This window comes from Mastomys coucha, unplaced genomic scaffold (assembly GCF_008632895.1).
Source record: "Mastomys coucha isolate ucsf_1 unplaced genomic scaffold, UCSF_Mcou_1 pScaffold23, whole genome shotgun sequence".
NCBI lineage: Eukaryota > Metazoa > Chordata > Mammalia > Rodentia > Muridae > Mastomys > Mastomys coucha.
Genome location: NW_022196906.1, coordinates 47,978,302 through 48,000,697, shown reverse-complemented (window position 1 = coordinate 48,000,697; position 22,396 = coordinate 47,978,302). Strand labels below are relative to the sequence as shown.

Sequence of the window (22,396 nt, the reverse complement as noted above, 5' to 3'; positions counted from 1 at the left end):
GTGGAACAAAGAACAGGAAAGTATAATTGAGTTCTATCCCCTTAAATAAATCATGTTCTTAATCTTCTTTACCTTTTTAGGATTCATTTTTATGTTTGTTTATGTGTATGTATGTGTGTAGATACCCACAGAGAGCAGAAGAAAGTGTCAAATCCTTGGGAGTTGAGGTTACAGTCAGTTTCCTGATGTGGATGGAAACTGACTTTGGATCCTCTCCATGTCCTTAACCACTGAGCCATCTCTTCAGACGTAAACCATGCTTTTCAGGTCCATAAAAGAATAGAAGTTATAAAACAAACAAACAAGCAAGCAACATATATTAGGTCCCAGCTGATGGCTTCTAAGCCTCCAAAGCTCTCTGTACCTTCACTGGATACTTTCCTGCCTCTAAACACTGTTGATTGGTGTGGAAATTTAGCTCACTGGTAGAGTGGTTACCTAGTATGTACAAGGCCCTGGACTCAATCCTAGCACTATAAATAATAATCATGATCATAGATGAAAATAAAGTGTTGCTGATTTTGCAATCTGTTGTCCTTTCTATATATGCTCTAAGGAAGTCATGGCTAAAGTGATTTATCAAATTCAAATATATATATATATATATGTATATATATATATGTATGTATATATACCCAAACTCCAACTGTTTCAGGAACTGAATGGAAATCTTCCCTGGAAACGAGTCTCATTTATAGCAGGCACTTGAGAACTGCTGGTTGAATTGAAGTAAGAGAAGTTAACAGTGCTAAGCTCCCGACACTATACTTCAGAGATGCTTCATAGAGGAAATGCTCTTTCTGCAGGACAAAAAAAAAAAAGAAAAGAAAAGAAAAGGTACTCTCAGCTCAGCTTTTATGTCGGATTCTAAGAGCTGAAAGGTTAGAGCTTCAAAAATGCACCACTCCAGGCTATTCAATGTTGTAATTAATACACTTAAATAAAATGCAAAGCTACCGACTTTCAAAGGAACTACAGAACTGGGCTGTATGAAGCACAGGGCCCTGGCACAGCAGCTATGAAGCTAGAGTCCGCCTGCTTGGGAGTATTGCTGCTGTGTGTAGGAAATGCCTGTACGTACTGAAGGTCACAGACATTCCCTGCAAGAGAGTCCTATGAGAATATTGTCTAATCTAGAGTCCACAGCTTTATCTCTTGCCTGAAGCTGAACTGTTTCTGTTTGTCCTTTTCTATTAGATTGTGAGCCTTTTGAAGTCACACTCCATGTGTTCATCTGCGTGTTCTCAGTGCCCAGCAGAACCAAACATAGAGCATCACAAAATGTTGAATGGCAGCATGATGTTGAAGTAATTTTCTCGTTTGGTCCAGAATTAAGATAGTAGAAGAAATGTCTCCACAGACATAATAGTGTGTGTGTGTGTGTGTGTGTGTGTGTGTGTGTGTATGTGTGTTTCTAGGAATTCAACCCAGTGCTCTTGACACAAAGGCAGGCAGATACCTGTAGGTTCAAGGCCTATAGAGAGTTATAGAGCAGCCAAAGTTTTACAGCAAGGTCCTGGCTATAAATAAATAAATAAATAAATAAATAAATAAATAAATGGAGATATGCCATCTGGAATACAGACAATGGAACAAAATATATGAAATTTAAATAGTCTCAGAAAGTTCTAGAGAGATGAGGGCCTGTCTACATATCAGCGATGTTATTCACTCATCTGTCCAGTTCTCTCTCTCTCTCTCTCTCTCTCTCTCTCTCTCTCTCCCATCTAATACTTACCTATCAATGTTCATTTGCAACCCATAGTTCTAAAAATATACATAAATACATTGCTTTGACATTTAAATAAGTAGGCCTGGGCTGGAGAACATTCATTGAATAAAAGCACTTGCTTCTCTCTCAGAGGACCCTGGTTTGATTCCTAGCGCAGAATGGTGACTCACAACCATTGCTAATTCCAGTTCCAGTAGATTAAATGCCCTTTTATGGCCTCCTTGGGTGTCTAGCATGTGTATAGCACATATGCATACATGCAGGCAAAATGCTCATACACATAAACTAAATTAAATCATATATACACATATACACAAGACCAGCATGATGGCTTAGCAGGTAAAGACATCTGCTTTAAAAGTCTCAAGACCTGAGTTTGATCCTTGAAGCAAAGTGTCTTGTGACTTCTACATAGGAGCCATGGCCCATGCACTCACACACACACACACACACAAAACACACACATGCACACCATCATCATCACAATTATCATTATTGTCACAAAAAAGTGAGATTTAAAATTTAAAGATAATTATAAAGACAAAAAAGTGTATCTTTCTGCTCTTAGTATAAATCAAACTTTTCTCCCCACCTAAACCGCGACCATGGAAAAGAATATATGCTCTGTATCTCATTTCATGTCCTTCTACCACAAGCTGTTAAGAAAAAATAAATTCAAAGCCCCAATAGCTATAACAAATTTGACCTTCAATGTTGCCTCATCTAAAAGGAAATTAACTATCTAGATATTCAAAAGAATTAGATATCTTCAGTTTCTGAAACTAAAAAGCTCTCCATCCTAGCTAAGCCTGAGGCTCACATCTGTGATCCCAGCACTGGAAAGGCATAGGTAGGGTGATGGAGAGTTTGAGGGCAGCTTAGACTGCATAGGAAAACTTCATCTCAAAAATAAACAAGCTGGGCACAGTGGTACACACTGATCCTGCTGAGCCAGGAGAAATGCTTTGAGTTTAAGTGCAGCCTGTGCTGCACAGTCAGTCCCAGGCCAGGATGGGCCCCAGGGTGAAACCTTGTATGAAACAAACAGGCAAATACACAACACTTCTGTTCATAGCAACCCAGGTAAACCTGTAGGTTTCCTCCCTTAATTGTGGAGTAAAGGCGGCCTTCAACATTAGGTCACATGATATGATACACATCATCAACTACTTTGGCATCCAGTCTTTGCTCAATACCTCTACAAAATGTTATAAATGTAAAAGTATCAATCTTACATTTGAAAATTTAGAAAGAACTCCCACCCAAAATATCATAACATGGTTTAGAATGAGCTCCTAGAAAAGGGATGTGTGTGTTGGCCTCCTTCAGGAACCTTCTGCCAGTAATTTTATGTGGCCAAGCCATCTGTTTTTAATGTAATTTTACACAAGTTTTTTGCTTATCCTTTTCCTTTGTTCTGAACTGAATGTCCACCAGAATTCTCCCAAGTAGACTAACTCAATTTTTCACTATCTCTACATTGTGGGACCATATTCATCTCTCTCCAAAGCCAACAAAGTTTACTGTGACAGAAAACACAACAGGGAGGAAAAGGCCACAATATTCATGAAGATAGCATGCAACGGCAGAATTGTTGAGATTACTTGGATACTCACTTCTGGAAAAAGACCAGTTATGATATTTTGCATTATTGATTACTGATTATTGACTCTCTTCCATAACTCCTTGTTTTCTTCTTTCCCAAATGAATAACTATTTTCTTCCCAGGTATGAGATCTGTCTTTTCTCTAGGGTAGAGAGTTCCTCCCCAATGGATTAGAAAGGGGACAGATTTTGCCACATTGACCATATCCTGCTTAAGTCTCCTCCAAGTCAATGTTAGGAGTAAATTGAGAGTTCTTGAAAGACAATGAGTCCTTCAAGCCTGACCAACTGAAAATCCAGGACTATCGCTGATGATACTTATAGATATTAATAGCCATGTTGAATCCAGCTGAAGATCCAGGACTATTGCTGATGATACTTATAGATATTAATAGTCACGTTGAATCCAGCTGAAAATCCAGGACTATTGCTGATGACACTTGTAGATATTAATAGTCATGTTGAATCCAGCTGACACTTCAGCTTTGTACCCAGAACCCCACTGGTCTATAGAATCCATTCTTCTACAAAGCATGGTGAATTTCTCAACTTTACACAACTAAGCAAACTTACACAAGACCTAAAACATTTACATCCATGGATTTCCTTTTTTTTTTTTTTAACTAAGAAAATTCATCCAAGAATCCTCTCAATTCCTAGTTCTCCAAATCACAATACTCAAAGCTCAGGCTAGACTGAGAATAAACAGATGGGTCCCAGCATCCACCCCACCCACAAAATGATCTAGATGAGACATTCCTGTTTGCTTGTTGCTCAATCTAGTCTTGCTAAAGAAAGAAACCTTTGGGTGGGGAAATTCTTAGGCAAATAAATTCCTAAAGAGAGCGTTCAATAAGTGATGCCATCAAGGAGTATGTCACTACCCCAGAAAGACCTGAGTTCTCTGTTACTAAGGGTGAGTCAGCACCAAGCCCGTGGAGATGACAGAACACAACAGCTTCTAATCCTGCCCCTTCCTCTTCAGCTCTCCTGCTGTGACTCTGGATACAGATCTTCCTCTGTAGATCCTTTATGCATTATTTGTAAAAGATAATTCACATGGTCTCAATCTCTTTGTTGTTAATTGCATGTTAATCTTTTGATCAAGTTTGGATTTTTATCTTTTGCTTTTTGTTTGTTTGTTTGTTTTGTTGGTTTATTTTTCCTGAGACAAGGCCTAACTATGTAACCCTTTCTGGCCTGGAACTCTCTATGTAGAACAGGCTGGCCACAAACTCATAGCGATCTGCCTTCTTCGGCCTCCCAGGTGCTAGGTGTAAAGGTGTACAACACCACACTTGGTTTCTTCTTCTCCTTTTTTTAAATCCAAAAGCAACTCATAACCCAGAAGAAAAAAAAAGTAGATTTGTGGTTAATGGGAAATTCATAGATCAGGCAAGGGCCAAGTTAAGTTGCATGATGTGGAATTTATTCCACAGTTAGTAGGAAGACCCATTAAAAAAGAACTGTGGTGGGAAGGACCAGCATTCCTGTAGTTGGTAAACTCACTGAAGATCCCCTACATATTAGTCATCTGCTAAGTTCTTTAATAAAAAGATGAATGAGATCTTACCCTGGAGGTGTCCACATTATACAATGTCAAAGTGGTTGGTCATTAGCCATCATGGATACTCAAATACAAACAAACATAAGGAGAGTTGGTTCTCAGGCTCAGACAACAATAGGATCAGAGTGAAATACTTGCATCATCCAGACAGACAGCCAGAAGGTATAAAGACTCATATGATATATTATGGAGAATAACTATTTCCATAAATACAGGTATAGGTGGTAAGAGACTCGTGAGATCTGGGCATTTAGATTGACTTTGGCCACTTAACAAACACTGTTCCTTAAATTAGATAATAGATACAATAGTGTGGAGACTGGGGGTTCTGTCTCCCCCACACAGGCCTCCTACTCATTACTTGGGATGGCAGGTTCTTCCTACAAATAATTTGAGATTAGAACAGTTTTAGCTGATGGAACCAAATGAAAGGGGAAAAAAAATCAATGGTTTAACAACAGACTAGCCAGGACTTTGGTTAGCCTGAGGCCATTATTAATACTTTTATCCATTGTTTCAGAGAGATGAGTCAAGTCTCTGTGGATTCATTTGACAGGTAACACAAAGTCAAAAACAACTTGACCTCTCTCCTTGATTATACTATTTTAGGTATTTATTGCCTTTTTCTGTTTTTTATTATTTTTTATTTTATTTATTTATTTATTTATTTATTTATTTATTTACTTTTCTGGTTGTTGTTGGACTCACTATGTAGACCAGGCTGGCCTCAACTTCAGGAAACCCACCTGCTTCTGCCTCCCAAGTGCTGCCATCATACTGGCTTGCCTGTTCTTTTCAAAGATTGTAACTTCTCTGAGGAGAAAAACCTTGTCTGCCTCGTTTGTTGTTGTTTTCTTGGCACATTGTTCCATGCCTGCACAAAACAGTTGGCTCGGTTGTTCGACCTTCTTATACAGTAGTAACCAACTCTACTATGTGACAGCAGTGTGCCCGGATGATCTCTGACAGCCAGGCTTTAACTTGTATTGGAACCACCTTTCTGAGAAGGTGGCATTGATCACAGAGAATGAGTAGGTCTCATGACGTGGAACGGAAGGGGTAAGGTAAACCAGAAAGAACGGAACACCAAGAACAAAATCAAAGCCTTTTGAAGAAGTCAGTAGATGTTCTACATAAAGCTGAAAATAGGACTGAGAGAAAAGCGGGGGGGCGGGAGGGGTTCAGGAATGTTAGGCCATTCCACTGCGAGGCAGTGTCCCCCCCCCCAAATAACTGCAGACCAGGATATCTATAATTCATCCCATTATACTTAAACTTGTAATGAGCTGTTGTTTATGAAACCCTGCATGAAACAAAGGTATGGACCTGGGAAGACCGACCCGAGCTCTCAGTTACATCTAATTAAAGACAGCTTGACCTGACCTGTCCAAGAATCAAGAGAGGAAGGAGATACCTGGGAGTCAGAACACTCAGGAAAGCAAGTAAGGGTTAGGTATCCGGATTGGGAGGAGGTTGAAGATGAACTGAAAACAAACTTTGACTTCTGGATAATCCACCTCAGAGGAACTGGAGAATACGCCTTGCCCTGGACTGACAGGTCTCCCGGGGTTCACAGCCCGGGACTTCTTTAGGGGTGGTGGACTCTGACTCGTGCACAATTAAACTAGGCCACTGCGGGCAAGTGCGCAGTTTTAACCCTTTCTTCCCACACTCTGGCGCGGGGGCCTGCGCTCACTCCTCCCCCGCCGCGCCCGCGCCCCGGGGTTCCGCGACTGAGCATGCTCAGTAGCCGCCAGCGTCTTGCTCCCAGGGAAACCTCTGCACGCCCTCCCCAGCTGCTCTCGGTCGCCTCCTCTCTGCCCGCTGCCCAGGGTGCATCCCGACTTGCAGGGCTCCACGCGACCCAGATTCCCGCCCCGCCCCCGCCCCTCCCGCGCCCGCAGCCAGTGCGGCAGCCGCGGCCGCCTCTGTCCAGCATCCGCGCGGGGACCAGCCGCGGCGAACACGGTCGCTAGTGCAGAGCAGAAGCGAAGGCGGAGATGGAGAGCACACCGTCGCGATCCCAGAACTGCTGAGCCCACCGCCGTCTCGACCCCGGTGAGTCGCGACCCCACAGGAGCCAAGGGTGAATGCCCTTGGAGAAAAGAGAGGTGGCGGCAGACTTATGTGTGTAGGGTACAAAAGAAATGGGGACAGTGAGGGGACGTAAATGAAAGTGCGCACTACCTGGGTGCAGGGGCGCCGGAGTCACCCAAGACTAAATCCTCTTTCTCATCCTGAGTCGGGAAATTAACACCCGCGGCGCTGCGGGTCAGCGCTGGAAGCTGTTTGCGTCCCCGGGGGCGCGGGTCGCCTAGCGACTGAACACCACCGCCGGTGCTTAGGGAGGGATCCCAAGAGGGGACAAAGGGCGGCCTGGCCGGGGCCAGTGGAGGGTCCTGGCCTCTGGGAAGTCCTCTGTCCTGCTGGTCAGGCCCCGGGGCGGTGCCAGGCGGCAGAGTGGCAGAGCCGTAGACTGGAGGTCTCTGAGCCTCCACCCCGAGCCAGGTCTGCGGGGCTGGCGAGCGCACCTCCTCCCACTCGGAGAAACTCCACTCGGAGCATCTCCCGGGCAGGTGCAATTGAACAGGCGGGCGGAGAAGAGCCCTGAGAGCTGTTAAAACAGGAACAGTGGAGCGAGGTGTGCTGTTTTTCCTAGAGCCTTCATTTCCAAGTGTGGGCACCAACTGCTCCCCCTCTTCGTGTTTCTGCTCAACCTCTAAGTGGCGAGTCCGGTAACAGTCCTTATGAATATTTCAGAAACGACCTCACAGACTCGCTTGCTTCAGATCAAGTTTAATGAATATGTGTGTAAGCCTTTCTGCCCCGCACCGGCCACTGCTTGGAGCTTTCCAAATTTCATCTTTCCCCACATCAACCGAGAAAAAGACATCGCAAATCCCCGCAAGCCTTAGACTGGTGTCATAAATTGGGGCTGTCATTTGGAGAGACCGATTTTAGGCAGCCATCCAGGCTTTGTTCTGCATCTCAGCAGCGTGTGCATGTTGTGTCGGTCGCTTGACAACCGTCCTTAACTGCTATTGCCAATATGGTGGAAAGCAGGTACATTAGGATAAACGTCATAGTTCCTTGTTGTCTTATGACAACATGAAGTAATAACAGCCTTAGTCATTTTCTCCCTAGAAGTTTCCTTTTGAGATCAATCTGGTTGAAATGTTGCCAAAGGCACATACTCTTGTTGTTCCTCACCCTTAGGAGATATTTCTTCTTAACCTCTCATATGGGGTCGGTGAGGGGGAGAATGCTTTCTCTGTAAGACATTGCTGTTAAGAACAGCAGAATAATGTCTTATTTCAGGGAACTTTGTGGATTGTAGCAGACTTACACTTTGAGCTATATAACTCGTGTTGTACCATCACAATTAACCAGTAAGCTGGAACACTGCATAGTTGTCAGTATCCTAAAATGGTACTCATTTACAGACAGTCAGCTTCCCCCCACTCCCCCGCCAGCCCCAGGTGTGTGGGAGACACATAGGTAATCTTGACCCATCTATAAGGAATTCTTTTGTTGATCAAAAGCTCAAGCCTTCTTGTGAAGAATGACAGAAGCAATAATTCTCTCACACAAGTCTGCATGTCCAAGGAGGAGGCTGGGGGGCTTCAGTTTACATACATATGCTTCTCATTTAGGAAAGGTTCTACCCACAAAGACCTACTGCAGTTACATCACTGGCTCCACCTCCGCCTGCCAGGCTGCTTTTCCCAGTCGAGGACAGTGTGCGTTGCTGTGTTCAATTAATGAAGGGAAAAAAAAAACCTGAAATGAAAAATGTGCTCCTTTTCTCTATTGTGTCTTGCTGATTCAACTAAAAAATATATGCATGTTAGCTTTTCAAGAGATTTTGAAGGCAACATCACAATGTCTGTGCTACTGTGCCGAAAAATTGTTGCTAGGTGGTCTTATAAAGGAATTCTATAGCATTAACAAAATAAGGGAACTATTATGTAACAGGCAACATCTCCTAAAGCGTGTCACCAAGTTGCTTAGAAATAAACCCAGGTGTGTTCACAGATGTAAAAAAAAAAAAAAATCTGGCTAATTGGGAAGTTTGCAGAGCTCAGACACAAACTTCCAGGTGTACAAGGAAGCTGACCCTGCATCCTCCATGGATTTTTTTTTTAAATCATTTTTAGGGTTGTTGGATTTAGCAAATAAAAATTCAATTTGCTTCACCAAATTTGAATTTCAAATCAGCAGCAGATACTGTTGGAATTTAAATATGTCACTATGATACTTGGAATTAGACTTTTAAAATTATTAGTTGTTTCGCTGAAATTTAGTTTGGATTGGGCAGACATTTTTTTCTGGAAACCCTATAATGAAAACACTTCTTCCCTCCCTTTTTTTTGGGTCACTTATGGGTTGAAAAAAAACCAAAGTGGAGCAGAAGTCATATGCTGCTCTGCAGACAATCTGGGGCAAGCTCAGCTCTCGAGCTATAGAGAGTAACTCATCCCTGAAAGTGGAAATTCTTTGTTCTGCACATATTTGCCTAACTTCTTGTTAGGTTCTGTGGGAGTTGCCAAGACTCCAAAGATGAGAAGAGACAGGGGCTAGAGATGGATTTACATCAACTTATGTAGGAGTTGCTTTGACAGAAGAGTGTGTGTGTGTGTGTGTGTGTGTGTGTGTGTGTACGCACGCGCGTGTGCATGTGTATATATGTGTGTGCATGTGTGTGTGTGCATGTATGTGTGTGTGTGTGTGCGTGTGTGTGTGTGTGTGTGTGTGTGTGTGTGTGTGTGTGTAATGTAAGAACCTAGGGGAAGACACAGAATTCTGCTAGACACCACTCAAGGAATGACATCGTCAGCTGTCCAGCAGTGTTGACAGAAATGGCCTCAGATATGAGAATGAGTTCTTATCATAGGAGAAAGGTATGAAGAGAGTGTCATGGGAGCCAGATGGAGCTGGAGCTACAAGACACAGTCTCACTGGCCTCAGTCAAAAAAACAAAATGGCCTCTGATGTCCTGAACACAGTGTTTCACAGCACACTTCTCCCTATCTTTCGGCTCGTACCTTGTTTTCTCCCCCCACAAGAAAGTTCTTAGTGGGAAAGAAGGAGGGACTGAGATGAGACATATGTAGGGACTGGCAAATGGCAGTTTGGGCAAAGTTATCTCACTACATTTAAAAAAAAATTAAAACTACTTTTTTTTTTAATGTGTGTGAGTGTTTTGCGTGCATGTATGTCTGTACATATATGTCAGTATACCAAGTGTGTGCCTGGTGCCCTTGGGGAGTAAAAGAGGACAATGGATCTTCTGTAACTGAAATTACAGTTGGCTGTGAACTGTCATGCGGGTGCAGGGATCTGAACCTGGGTCCTCTTGAAGAGTAGCCAATAGTCTTAACCAATGAGCCATCTCTCCAGATCCTTTCACTGTATATTACAAAGCAGGTGACCTTCCCTTTGATTGACATTAGTGGGTCCTCTTTCATTATTCCACTGTCATGTTGGTCTCTTCAGATTAAAACAAAACAAAACAAACTAACAAAAAGACCATCCACAGTATTGAAATGCATTGTTCCTTTACGTTTTTACTTTTACATAAATGTAGATATTTAAATGTATCCTATGAGGTGCCAATCAATATTCCGTTTCTTTTGGTACAATTTCTTGAAATAAGATAAGCATATGTTTGGGTTTTAGAGAATCTGTTGCTCTGAGTGAGAAAAGACATTAAATTGCTATCATTTTCTGTTTCAGTTGAATTATCTTTGAGGAAGCAGATGCCAGTGATGGAAAGAAAGTATATTTTACAAAAATAACACCATGTGAAAATGACCATATGCTGGTAGTATCAGAGAGTACCTACTTAGTGTTCCGAAGGAAATTAATTCCTAAACAATGCCACAGTAAACACAACTGTGTCTGCAAAGACACTCAAAGTACTACCGGTGAGCGTCAGCGGAGGATGCTCCATGGAAGTTAAAGGTTAAATCCATGCAGTTCATGTAGAGACCAGCTACTCATTTCTTCATGATTCTAACTGGCAAAACTCCAATGCCTCAGGGATAGAACGCCAATTTAGATTACCCTCCCATCAAGACACCTAGTTATCCAGCAATCCCCATCAGAAGAGCCTCAAATGTGTGGCTAATTTTCACTTCTTTTTTCCCCTTTTTAAAATGGTGAGACATCTAGGGTCTCACCAGGCAACACACTTTAGTTCTGAGCTGCATTATATCCATAAATAGAAAAAAAAAAAAACTTTTTATTTTGAGACAGTTTCACTAAGTATTTAGTATGGCCTTGAACTTTCTCTGTAGTCAAGGAAGGCCCTGAACATGTGATCCCCCTGCCTCAGTCTTGAATAACTGGGATTAACAGGTCCAGCTCAGATTGTAGAATAAATTCTCAAAATCGTAAGAATTACCCTACACTGAAGCATATCATGAAATCGTCTTATTGAATAAATGATCATCAGATGGAACAGAAAATAAGATATAAGATGGAACAGAAAAATGCTCTCATCTAGGAACTTACACCAGCCCTCTTTGCAGAAAATCAAACATTTTCCTGCCTTAATTTCCTGCCACAACTCTGAGATTATATGAAAGAAAAAAAAACTGTGACCAAGGGACATACTGAAATTATTAAAGTTCAAGGCAATTAGAACCTTGGTCATATTTTCAACAAAGTTTCCTATGGACACACAGAGTTTATGACAAGAAGATTTGCTGTGGTGGTCCCCAGAGAGAGCTGATGTGAACTGTCACCCAGACAGCCTCAGGTGATGCCAGATGCTCATTCAGTCTAAGTCCTTAGTAAACATCCTGAATCCAAAATTCTATATACAGAGTGTTCTTGCATCCCATGAGCATGTAACCTTCCAGCCCCCTTGTGCTGACTGTGGGCAAATAGCATCATATCTTAACACTAGGTTCTTTGCTATTAAACAGAAGGTATGAAAGTTACAAATAATGTTATGATGCCAACCTTGATGTCTTTGATCTCTAAAATAAACTTGCTGTAGTTTCAGTAGCTGAGTAGTTTAGTTCTCAAGTAAGTTAGAAAACTTATTGTTGTTGTTGTTGTTGTTGTTTTTGTTGTTTTTCAAGACAGGGTTTCTCTGTTGTAGCCCTGGCTGTCCTGGAACTCACTCTGTAGACCACACTGGCCTTGAACTCAGAAATCTGCCTACCTCTGCTTCCCAAGTGCTAGGATTAAAGGCGGGTGCCAACACCGTCCAGCAGAGAGGGGGTATCAGATCCACTGGGACTGGAGTCACAGACAGTTGTGAGTCTCTATTTGGTTGCTGGGAACCCAGGTCCTCTGATAGAGCAGACAATGCTCTTAACTGCTGAGCCATCCCTCCAGCCCCTAGAAAAACTTATATTGAACACATTCTATATGATGTTTTCCATAGCACTGAAATGATAACACAGATTGGATTTTCTTAATTTTTACATTTTAGAAGTGAAACAGTTTGCTTGTTACCTAACTAGAATTTATTAAGTTCCTCTTCAAAATCAGTCTCAGCTGGAGGTGGCAGTGCACACACCTTTAGTCTCAGAGACAGGTAGATCTCTATTCATTCAAGACTATCCTGGTGCACATAATTACTTTTTGGCCAGGCAGGAACCCTATCACAAAAAAAAAAAAAAAAAAAAAAAAAAAAAAAAAGTCTGAGACAAACAAATCCCCCAAAACCAAAAGACCAAAAATTAGTCTCTTATAATGAAGATCCATCATACAGAAAAGACAATGTCAAGTCTAATGATCTGACTTTGATCACTAGGCTCCACATATTGGAAGATGAGAACCAAACCCAGAAGGTTGTCCTCTGATCTCCGTAGACACTATGATGCATGACTGTGCACACTCAAATACACATACACACCCATGCACACACACACACACACGTAACCAAAACAACTAAAGAAAAAGAGTCCTTTTTAAGATCAGTCACAAGTAAGCTAATGACGCAGATCCAGGGTACTTCACATACTCTTGCAATGACGTTCCTGTTTTAATTATTAGGCTGAACTTATTAATTAAATGCCTGACATAAGAGCTTACTTAAGCCACTCTCCTCCCTAGTTTTCCTTCTGCAACTACTTGGTGAAAAACTGACTTTTTACAAATATCTATGTCTGTGTATGTGTGAGGGTGCCAGAGTCCTCAGAAGCCAAGAGGACATCAAATCCCCTGGCACTAGAGTTACAGACAGTTGACATGGGTCTAAGAACTATAGTCCTCTGATACAGCAATGTGTGCCCCCAGACCACCATACCATCCCTCCAGCTCCTGCCATATACGTTTTGAAGGTTTTGTTCATGATGAAACCAATCATTTATTTACCTCACAGATGTTTTGATTTTAGAGCATTAGTCTAACAGATATCATGAAAGACAGGAACTCTGTTCCCAACATCATTTTTTTACCTGCCAGTTGGCATTGTAAATATTTAAAGTGTAAATCAGTTGTTGCAGTGAGCAACAACTCATATATTTATTGTATATATTTTCCCTTTTGTTTAAAATAGAGATATATTCTATTCAGAATTTGAAAGACAAATGTTTTAAAAATTGTGTAGTGTTGTAGACCCTTTATTTTTCTTGTTTTGTTTTTTCTTGTTTTGTTTTTTGGGACAGGATCTCTCTATTATAGAGCTCTGGCTGGCCTTGAACTCTTAGAGATCCTCCTGCCTCTGCTTCCCAAGTGCTGGAATTAAAGGTGTGCACCACCATGATGCACTTTGACAGCTACTTTTTTAATGTAATGTTTTTATTTATTCTTTGAGAATTTTATATAATTATACAATGAATTTTAATGATCCACCTTTCCTCCCTCCTCCAACTCCTACCAAACCCTACCAACACATCCTCTCCCAAGTTCATGTTATTTTATGTCCTGCTTTCTATGTTCCTTTCTTTCTCTTTTTCTTTCTTCCTTTCTTTTCTTTTTTAATACTTCACTGAGTCAAATTAGTGCTATCTATCTGCCTATGGGTCTGGGGCCATCCACTGGAGGAACAAGGGCAGCCCATCAGCAGCCAGCAGCCATACCCCAAAGGAGAAATGATTCTCTCTCCTCTGGAGGTCATTAACTGCCAATAGCTCCTTAGATGATGCCTTCTGAGCCCCGCCCATATCTGAATGGGATTTTGACTATCCTGATCTGCTGCAGTCATGAGCTGCTGTGAGTTCAGGAGTGCAGTGATGATGTCATGTCCAGACAGCACTCCACGCCACTCTTCCCATGCTCCAGTGACTGCATTCTTTCTGCTCCCTCCTCCATGGTGTTTCCCGAGTCTTGGGAGGGCAGCAATTGTTATAGATATCTGATTAGGCCTAAGCACCCACAGCCTTTATTCTCAGCACTTGGACCAATTTTGAGACTCTGTATTAACTGCTGCCCATTACAAAAAGAAGCATCTCTAACCAAGGATGGGAGCAGCATTAATCTGTGGGCATAACACAGATATTTAAAACGCAATTTGATAACATGACCACTTGGCAAAACAGCCATGATGGGTTCCTCCTGTGACCTACAGCCCTCTCAGAGACAGGCATGCATTGCCCCTGTGGAGCACGCCTGACATCCAATTAGGAAACAGTTGGCTACCTACAGAGCAGTCACTCCACTCATGTCCCAGCAGCCTAGCTTGCCTGGCAGGTCGGTTTTGTATTATGCAGCATCTAGTGCTAGGTAAGCCTAGTGTCTTTTCTCTTCCGGTGGCTTGCATGACACATTCTAGCATGACAAAAACTGACCAGCATGAAAGAAGTTTCCTGATCAGTTCCAGATGGATTTCTCTAAATCCTGCAACCAAAGTGGAACGCTTAGGTTTTAATTTTAAAGTGTCTTTAGTCTGAAGATCCATTAAAATTTTAAAGCTTTAAAAAAAATGTAAGCAATTACTTTTGGTTGTGAAACTTAATCATAGGGTATCTTAAAACGGTAAGCAGTCATTAGAACTGTGTTAATTGAGATGTATGTTACATGCCATAATTTAAAAGCCCTTTATTAAAATGCCTAACATAGAATGCCTATGTGTATCTGCATAGCCCAATGTGTGAACCCAATAAAAACTGGTCAAGATTTAACAAGACAGGACATTAAAGCTTAGGTGCCATTCTATACTGTACAAATATTTCCTCTACTATTCTTTTAAATAATAGTTCATCTAGGAATGTATATGATAGACTCATAAAAATACATATACATCGGATCTTTAGGGTTACAGAGCTTGTCAATTAGTCACTTGAACAGTCTGAGAGTGAGATACGGAATTTAAATCTGAGATGTGGTTTCAAGCTGACCATTTTGTCAGCTATGTTGACAAAATGTGGAAAAGGTTTACTTTAGAATTCCAGACTCGCCATAATATTTTTACTTTATCAATGATCCAGATCTACACAGGTCATCATGAACTTCTCAAAAAAATAGAGAATTTGGATAATAATCAGGATCCAACTTGATATTCCTTGGCCTAGAAAAAAAAATCAAGATTAAGATTATGTTATTAAAAGGATGGCTATGAAGTTCATTTAGGATTTAAAATCGATTCCAAGAGCAGAGTGTGAAAGTAGCAGTGCAGCTAGCATTGAATTACGGAGACAATTTTAGTTCACTGAATATGAGCAGGAGAGCTTTTAGTTGGGTTTATAAATGATGGAAGCTCAAATCAAAGAGGGTCAGGAAGAAAATGGACAGCACACTATCTATAAAGTCACTCAGTTGGAACAGCTGGGGAGATATAAAAGAATGATCCCCCTGAGTAGAACCTGGGCTCAGATGACCTAAAAATCACCATTGTAGGCTTCGAATTGAGTTCCTAGGTGCTTGCACACGTATCTGCCAGTGTCTAATTCAACTAAACAAACTATATTTAACAATTGCTATTGTACCTCTGTCCTTCATTTTTAAATTAATATCTAACTTTATTATTTGTACTTAACTATTGCCTAGACAACTAACAGTCATAAATCGATCAACAATTAAATAAGTGCATCTATTCTGGGACTACTGCTGGGTTATTTCCAGAATATTCCTTAATTATGTAATTCATATTTAAAATTGTTCATTCTTAAGGATGATGATGTTTTTTCAGCAGCCATACAATTAGGCATGTGTCTTAAATTGTACATCTAATCGAGCATGACAGTGGGTATGTAGTCTCAGGCATCTCTCTGCAGCATGATTTGGCTTTGGGGGACATTTGCTTATATGACAGAATGGACATTTGTTACTCTTTTTAAACAGGTGCTGCAAAATCCTATTTTCTACTGAGAACTGTATTCATTGTTATACAGAGAAACAGATCCAACAGGAGAGGGGCACATTTGTGCACACACATACACATGTATTGAGCTTCTCTCTCTCTCTCTCTCTCTCTCTCTCTCTCTCTCTCTCTCTCTCCCTCTCCCTCTCCCTCTCCCTCTCCCTCTCTCTCTCTCTCCCTCTCCCTCTCCCTCTCCTGTCTCTCTCTCTCTGTGTAGATTTATTATGAAGAATGGGCTCTTTTGATTGTAGCAGCTAAAAAGTTCACAGTCTGTTGTCTGCAAACCAGAGAGACCCAGAGAAGCTGTTTTAATTCTCTCCAAGGGCGAGAAGACTCCACTGTCTCAGCCCACCATGTAAGAGGCAAATCCCTCCTTCTTCCTTTTTGTTCCATTCAGACCCATAGCAGATTGGATAATATCGACCCACACTGGGAAGAGAAGTATGGTTTATTAAGTACAGGGATTCAAGCACTGATGTTATACAGAAAATATATTCAGAGCCTTACCCAGAAATACTGTAATTGGAGAACCTTGCCCCAATCAAATTGACACATGAAATTAACCACCACGGGACTCTCCTGCATTACAAAAGTGATGCCACTTTTCACAACAGGAGCTGAAAGTGCCGAATGTTTCCTTTTTTTACACAGAGTTGAGCCTTAGGCCAGTTTCTGGCATCCATTCCAGGGGTTGCAGCCCTTAAAGCCCCTCTACCAATGCTAGACAGTTTAGAAGCAGTACCAGCCCAGTGGTGGCCGTAGAGTTTTCTTTAGTGGTCTGCTTCTATGTCACATGTTAAGCCCACCTGGAAATCTGGGGAAATATTTTATGACAAATGAATTTTGTTAAGAGAGAACGAGTTTGTTTTGTTTGGATTTGTGTTTTTGAGATAGTAGCCCAGACTGGCTTTGAACTCTTGTCAATCCACCTTCCTTAGCTTCTTGAGTGTTGGGGTTATAGGTAAGATCTATCTTGGTTCACTAGTTTCTGTTTCTACAGTAGTGAACACTACATGGGAGAAACCCATGCTGATGGAGGGGTGTTCACCAGCCACTAGGACTTGAAGAATACCAGACATTCTGAGAGGCTCAAGGTAGGGGAGGTGTTGATCCATTCTCAAAGTGTTCATGAGAGAAGTCACCTTGCTGGGCATAAGCTAGTGGTCTGAAGACAAGTCAAAAAAAGGTAGGAACCCCAATGGTAAACTGAAGGTAGAGACATGAATCTGTAAGCACAGTGACTTTTAAATATGGCTCCAGTTTGAAAGTGGGAGGTTGGTATGCAAAAGGATATTTGTCAGAACAATAGATAATTGTGTTTCATCTCTTCCAAGAGGCAACCATTTTCTTTCCTTTTTAATGTTTAAAGTTTGGAAGTTTCTCGAGTGTGTCATGCCTTGATCACCACCATTCTGTTCCTGGAGGTTTCCCAACCATACTGAGCTGAACCTTGGATGTCACTAAAATACACGCTCAAGGTCTGAGTAGAAGGCTCAGTAAGGAACTGGGGAGATGGCTCAGTCTGTAAGGCGCTTGCTGTACACATGTGAGGACCTGACTCTGGATCTCCATGTAAAAATCCAGGTGCAGTGCCTGTAAACCCAGGGCGGAGGAGGTGGAGATAAGAGGGTTCCTGAGGCAGATCTTGCCAAATCAGTAAGTTCTGGGTTCAATGAGAGACTCTCTTAAAAGGGGGGGGGGCAGCAAGCAGTTGAAGAAGGCTTTGTCTTCCATGGCCACCTGTACTCATGTGCACATATCCAGTGACAGACATGCACACATACACAAAACTAAAACTAAGGAAATAAATACATGAAAGGGGGGCTTTATTTACACCAGGGTAGTGCTTTCACATTGCTTAAAACATCATAATAGTAAGACTTGATCATACAGCCTCCAATCCTTCTCCACTCCAAGTTTGTATTTATCAAGAAAAAAAAAAAACATTTTACTTTTAATGTGAGAAATCATGTCCACATATTTACTATCTTTTGTTGTGATCTTTCTTTAGAATTTTAATTTTCGAGATGAAAATATCAAGAATATTTTGTGTCAAGTGCACTATTCTATTTTTAGACTTCCAGGGGTCTTTTAAAAGTCAGAGACAAATTTCATCAACTCTGCTCGCGCATCCTTCACTGCCTTGAGAGGCCGACAAGCAAAGCGTATGCTGCTGAAACCTGTCATAAGTGAATTTATGGGTGACCTCAACTTCTACAGCGGACTGGACTGCCATTGCTATAAATCACAAAATAAGCCCCGATAAATGTTTACATCTGCGGAAGGGAAAAGCCTCCCAAGTTGTCATGTTCCTGCATGTCAGCAGGGCAGTTTTGAAGCTGATTGCCAAGGAAGGAGGAAAGAAAGGCTCTGGAACTTGGCCTCAGGGAGGTGGTTAGGTGTGTGAGCATGACACCTCTAGTGGACATGCTCGGTGCCATGTGTGAGCAGTCACTGTTCCATTACAAAGACTCTCTTCATTCCCTGGGGTGGTGATTTTTCATATTGCTAGTTTTCAGTCCTTATGTGAATACCTTAAACCCCAAATAGCATTTTATCCATGCTCCGAATGTGCACAACTTTAGGATTTTTTTTCTTCTCTTCTTTTCCGTTCCACTTTACCCCTCCATTGTCTTACTAATTCCTTCCATCCCCTGTCCTTTTTTGTTGAATGTGTTCTCTTGTTTGCATTATATCCTTTTAAAATCATGAGCCTCTCATCTTTCCGGGTAGAGATTTGTTACTTCTCAGGACTTGATCAGACATGAAGCAGGCTGAAAATAGACATTGTCTGAATTTGCTAATTTAGATCTATTTACTCACCCAACCTAAATCGGACACTAGGCCCGTTTGATCTGGAAGGATTGGTGGTGCTCTTGTTTGGCTTGTGGCTCTGCCTGTCACAGCAGTTCAGGCAAGTTATTTTTGCCCAGACTCCTCACCCACAATCTCTGTCCTTGCTTGGTGTCCCATGCAGATGTGTTCCCTGCTGGCATGCTCATTTTGGAGAGGGATTTATTTTTCCGGATTTTTTGGAAATCATCTATGGACAAGCAAGCATACATGCAGAGCGCAATACAGAACTGATGTGGGCTGAGTTCCTCTGATCTTTAAACCACATCAGCTTCAGGCGTTTGTTAGTGTGAGCCCTTTCTAGAGAGCTCACATTCCCTCCATTTTGTCTTCTCCACCTAAACATAGAGTGGATCAAAAAGAAAAACATCTACTTCTTTTTCTTAAAACAATACTTATTTCACATTTACTTTATGTGAGGGTGTTTTAGGTAAAACCCTGCATTATATATCTATGCACCACATGCATGCAGTGCCTAAGGAGGCCAAAAGAGGGTACAGGGTCCCCAGGGGCTGGCACTAGAGAAGGCTATAAGCTACCACGTGAGTACTGGAAGTCAAACGCTGGTCCTCTGGAAGAGCAGCCAGTACTCTTAACCACTGAGCCATCTCTCCAGGCCCACTTCGTGTCTGCTTTTAGTACATTCTTAAATCTCTACATTCTCAAAAGACCATAAACAGGTAAAGTCAGATGTTCCTGGAAGCTGGTCTCCCAGTAGCTCCCCCTGTGAAACTTGGGATCCCCGTGAGACCCACACCTTGCTGGCTTCCTGGCTTGGCACTATAGTGTTAATTAAATACAGTTCTTATTCTTTTTTGCCATGACTTATCTGGAATATTGTCCCAGTGGCTTCTAGAGACATCACAGAAGAAAGCTGAGCCCCACTGCCCCTGAGTCTCAACTCTGCCTCTGCTAACCATAAGTCCCTGAACCTCTCTAGAGCAATTTCCCCAGCTGCAAAATGGAGACAATAATTATGATTCACTTCATGAAGTGGCTAGGAGTGAGTTTATAGAAGCAAAACCCATTGGCTGTTGCCTGACTTTTAGCAAGTTGTGTGTAGATATTAGGTGTTATTAATTCCACAAAACCTTAAACAAGATTTCATTCTTAAGATTGGATTTTAGACCAGGCTGTGGTGGCACATGCCTTAAGTCCCAGGACTTGGGAGGCAGAGAATCAGATTTTATTTTTAAATGTACTCTATGTAAGTTTTTAATATAATGGGATAATCACATTGGGCAGATGTTAGAATGAAATGGTATTCACTTTGTGGGTTGTTTTTTATGTGTGTGTAGGTACTGTGAGCTCACAGGCATTTTGGTTGTTAGAGGATATAGTCAGTTAAAATTTGAAGACTGTACAGAAGGTAGCTTTTTTTCTTTTTCTTTTCTGCCCACACCCCCATATAGGGATTAAGATTTTGAAGAAAGGAGCTCTGCTGCCTCTAGTGGAGACTAACTCGTTCCCTGGGGTGTTCAATGGCTGGATGGAAGAGATGGGTTTACTCTGGTACTTTATAAAGAACTGCAGGGAACTTCATGCTCAAAGAAGGCAGCACTAGTCCCCTGATGCTGGGGGGCCAGGAGCTTTTCAGAAGCCACGGGCCAGCGATCACTGTCCCTTCCCTCCCAGCTGGAAAAAGAGAGAAGAGACAGATAACGGCACAGCCCCATACTGAAGTGCCAACCCATCTCTGGGTGTTTGATCAGCAAGCTCAATCATTTGATCTTTCTCTTTGGATCTGCTCATCTCCGTACACAGGGAAACCAGTCACTGCAGGGCCCAGCCAAGCTTCACAAGCCTAGTTTATAATCGTATTCATTATCATAGGAAAAATAAGAGCCAGGGTTGGTGGTTTTGTTTTGTTTTGTTTTTGGGGGGTGTTTCTTTTTCTTTTTCTTTTTTATGTTATTTTTTTGCTTCCAGGTGGGAAATTTAGAGTTTGTTTTACTAGTGTTATTATCGATTGATGCTTTTAACATGCATTTTCCTAAGAAAGATAACAGCATTCCTTCTGAAAAATACTACAGAGAGTTAGGAGCCTAGATAGGAAATAAATATGAAAAAGATCACTTGTTTGTGGGGAGGGTAAGAAGATGGCTTAGTAGATAAGAGTACTTACTGCGCAACTATGGAGACCTGAGTCCATACTTGATACCCATGTAAAAACTGAACATAGAGATAGGCACCTGGAACCCCAACACCGGTAGGGGCAGAGACAGGAGGATTTCTGGGGCTTAATGCCCCAGCCTCCCAAAAAAAAAAAAAAACAAGCTCCAGATTTAGAGAGAGGCCTTGTTTCAGGGGAATAAGCAAGAGAGTAATAGAATAGAACATTTGACATTCTCCTTTGGCCTCAGGCAAGCACATGGGTCTCTCTCTCTTTCTCTCTCTCTCTCTTTCTCTCTCTCTCTCTCTGTCACACACACACACACACGTATACATTTTTTCTAAGTTTTTGAAACAATATTAAGTATGCAGAATACAACAAAAAATTATTGTGTCCACCCTAGAATAACCTCCCTCTAGGTAGAAAGTCACGGGGAAGGGACAGTCCAGAGTGGGTTTGCTGTTTCTCTTAATTCCCATGAAAGAGGTAGCAATATTGTCTAGTCAGAAAAATTGGTGAACCTTTTCTGGATTGAACAAAAAGGTTGACATTTGTCAAGTAGGCAATCTCTATGGAATCATTAAAGTTAATAGGCCTGTGTGTACAGACACTCAGGATGTCTATTGTGGTCACACTGTGACAATGGTGGAGATGAAGGGAAATGGGAAATGCGCAAAATAATAAATTGGCCACAGAGGAGGACTATGGCTCTTGGCACCCTTACTCAAAGAATATTTCCTAGCAATAGCAACTCAAAGCACCGTAGATTGTACCCTATCACTTCTTAATACAAAGATAGCAGTAAACAGCACCCCTTTGAAATGTAAACAAACAGGGCATAGTACGAGCTAAGCATTTTTCTGTATAGATTTAGGCTAACTTACATAATCATTTGCCAATGAGCAATGCGTTACGTAACATTTTGCTTACTGTTTAACATCAAGCCATTTTTGATGTTTCTTGGGAGGAAACAAATAAAGTAGATCTGAGGTGTTACCATTGCCTCCTGTCGAGGGACAGATTATTACAACTGATTATTATTTTTTTTTCCCATCACTTTTTTTTCTACCCAACAAGCGAACCCAATTGATGCTACTTGATAAATATTCATCACCCGTTTGCTTCTCGCTCATGCCACCACCACTGTGCCAATTCAGGTCACAAAAGCTGATGAGAATTTATTTTTCCAATTTCTTAAGTGACCGCAAAGTGATCTTTTACTTTAGAGGAAGATATAATGATGATGACAAAGTAATGGTGCCACGG

The 22,396-nt window shown here is 41.6% G+C and overlaps 1 protein-coding gene across 1 annotated transcript in view; it reads left to right on the top strand.

Annotated features, from left to right (window-relative positions):
• The first annotated feature begins 6,641 nt into the window (after positions 1-6,641).
• Positions 6,642-22,396, top strand: part of Elmod1 (ELMO domain containing 1) — a 58,258-nt gene continuing 42,503 nt past the window's right edge. Inside the window, exon 1 of the mRNA XM_031343967.1 lies at positions 6,642-6,962. The gene's annotated coding sequence lies outside the window, so the exon portion shown is untranslated. The remainder of the gene's footprint in view (positions 6,963-22,396) is intronic.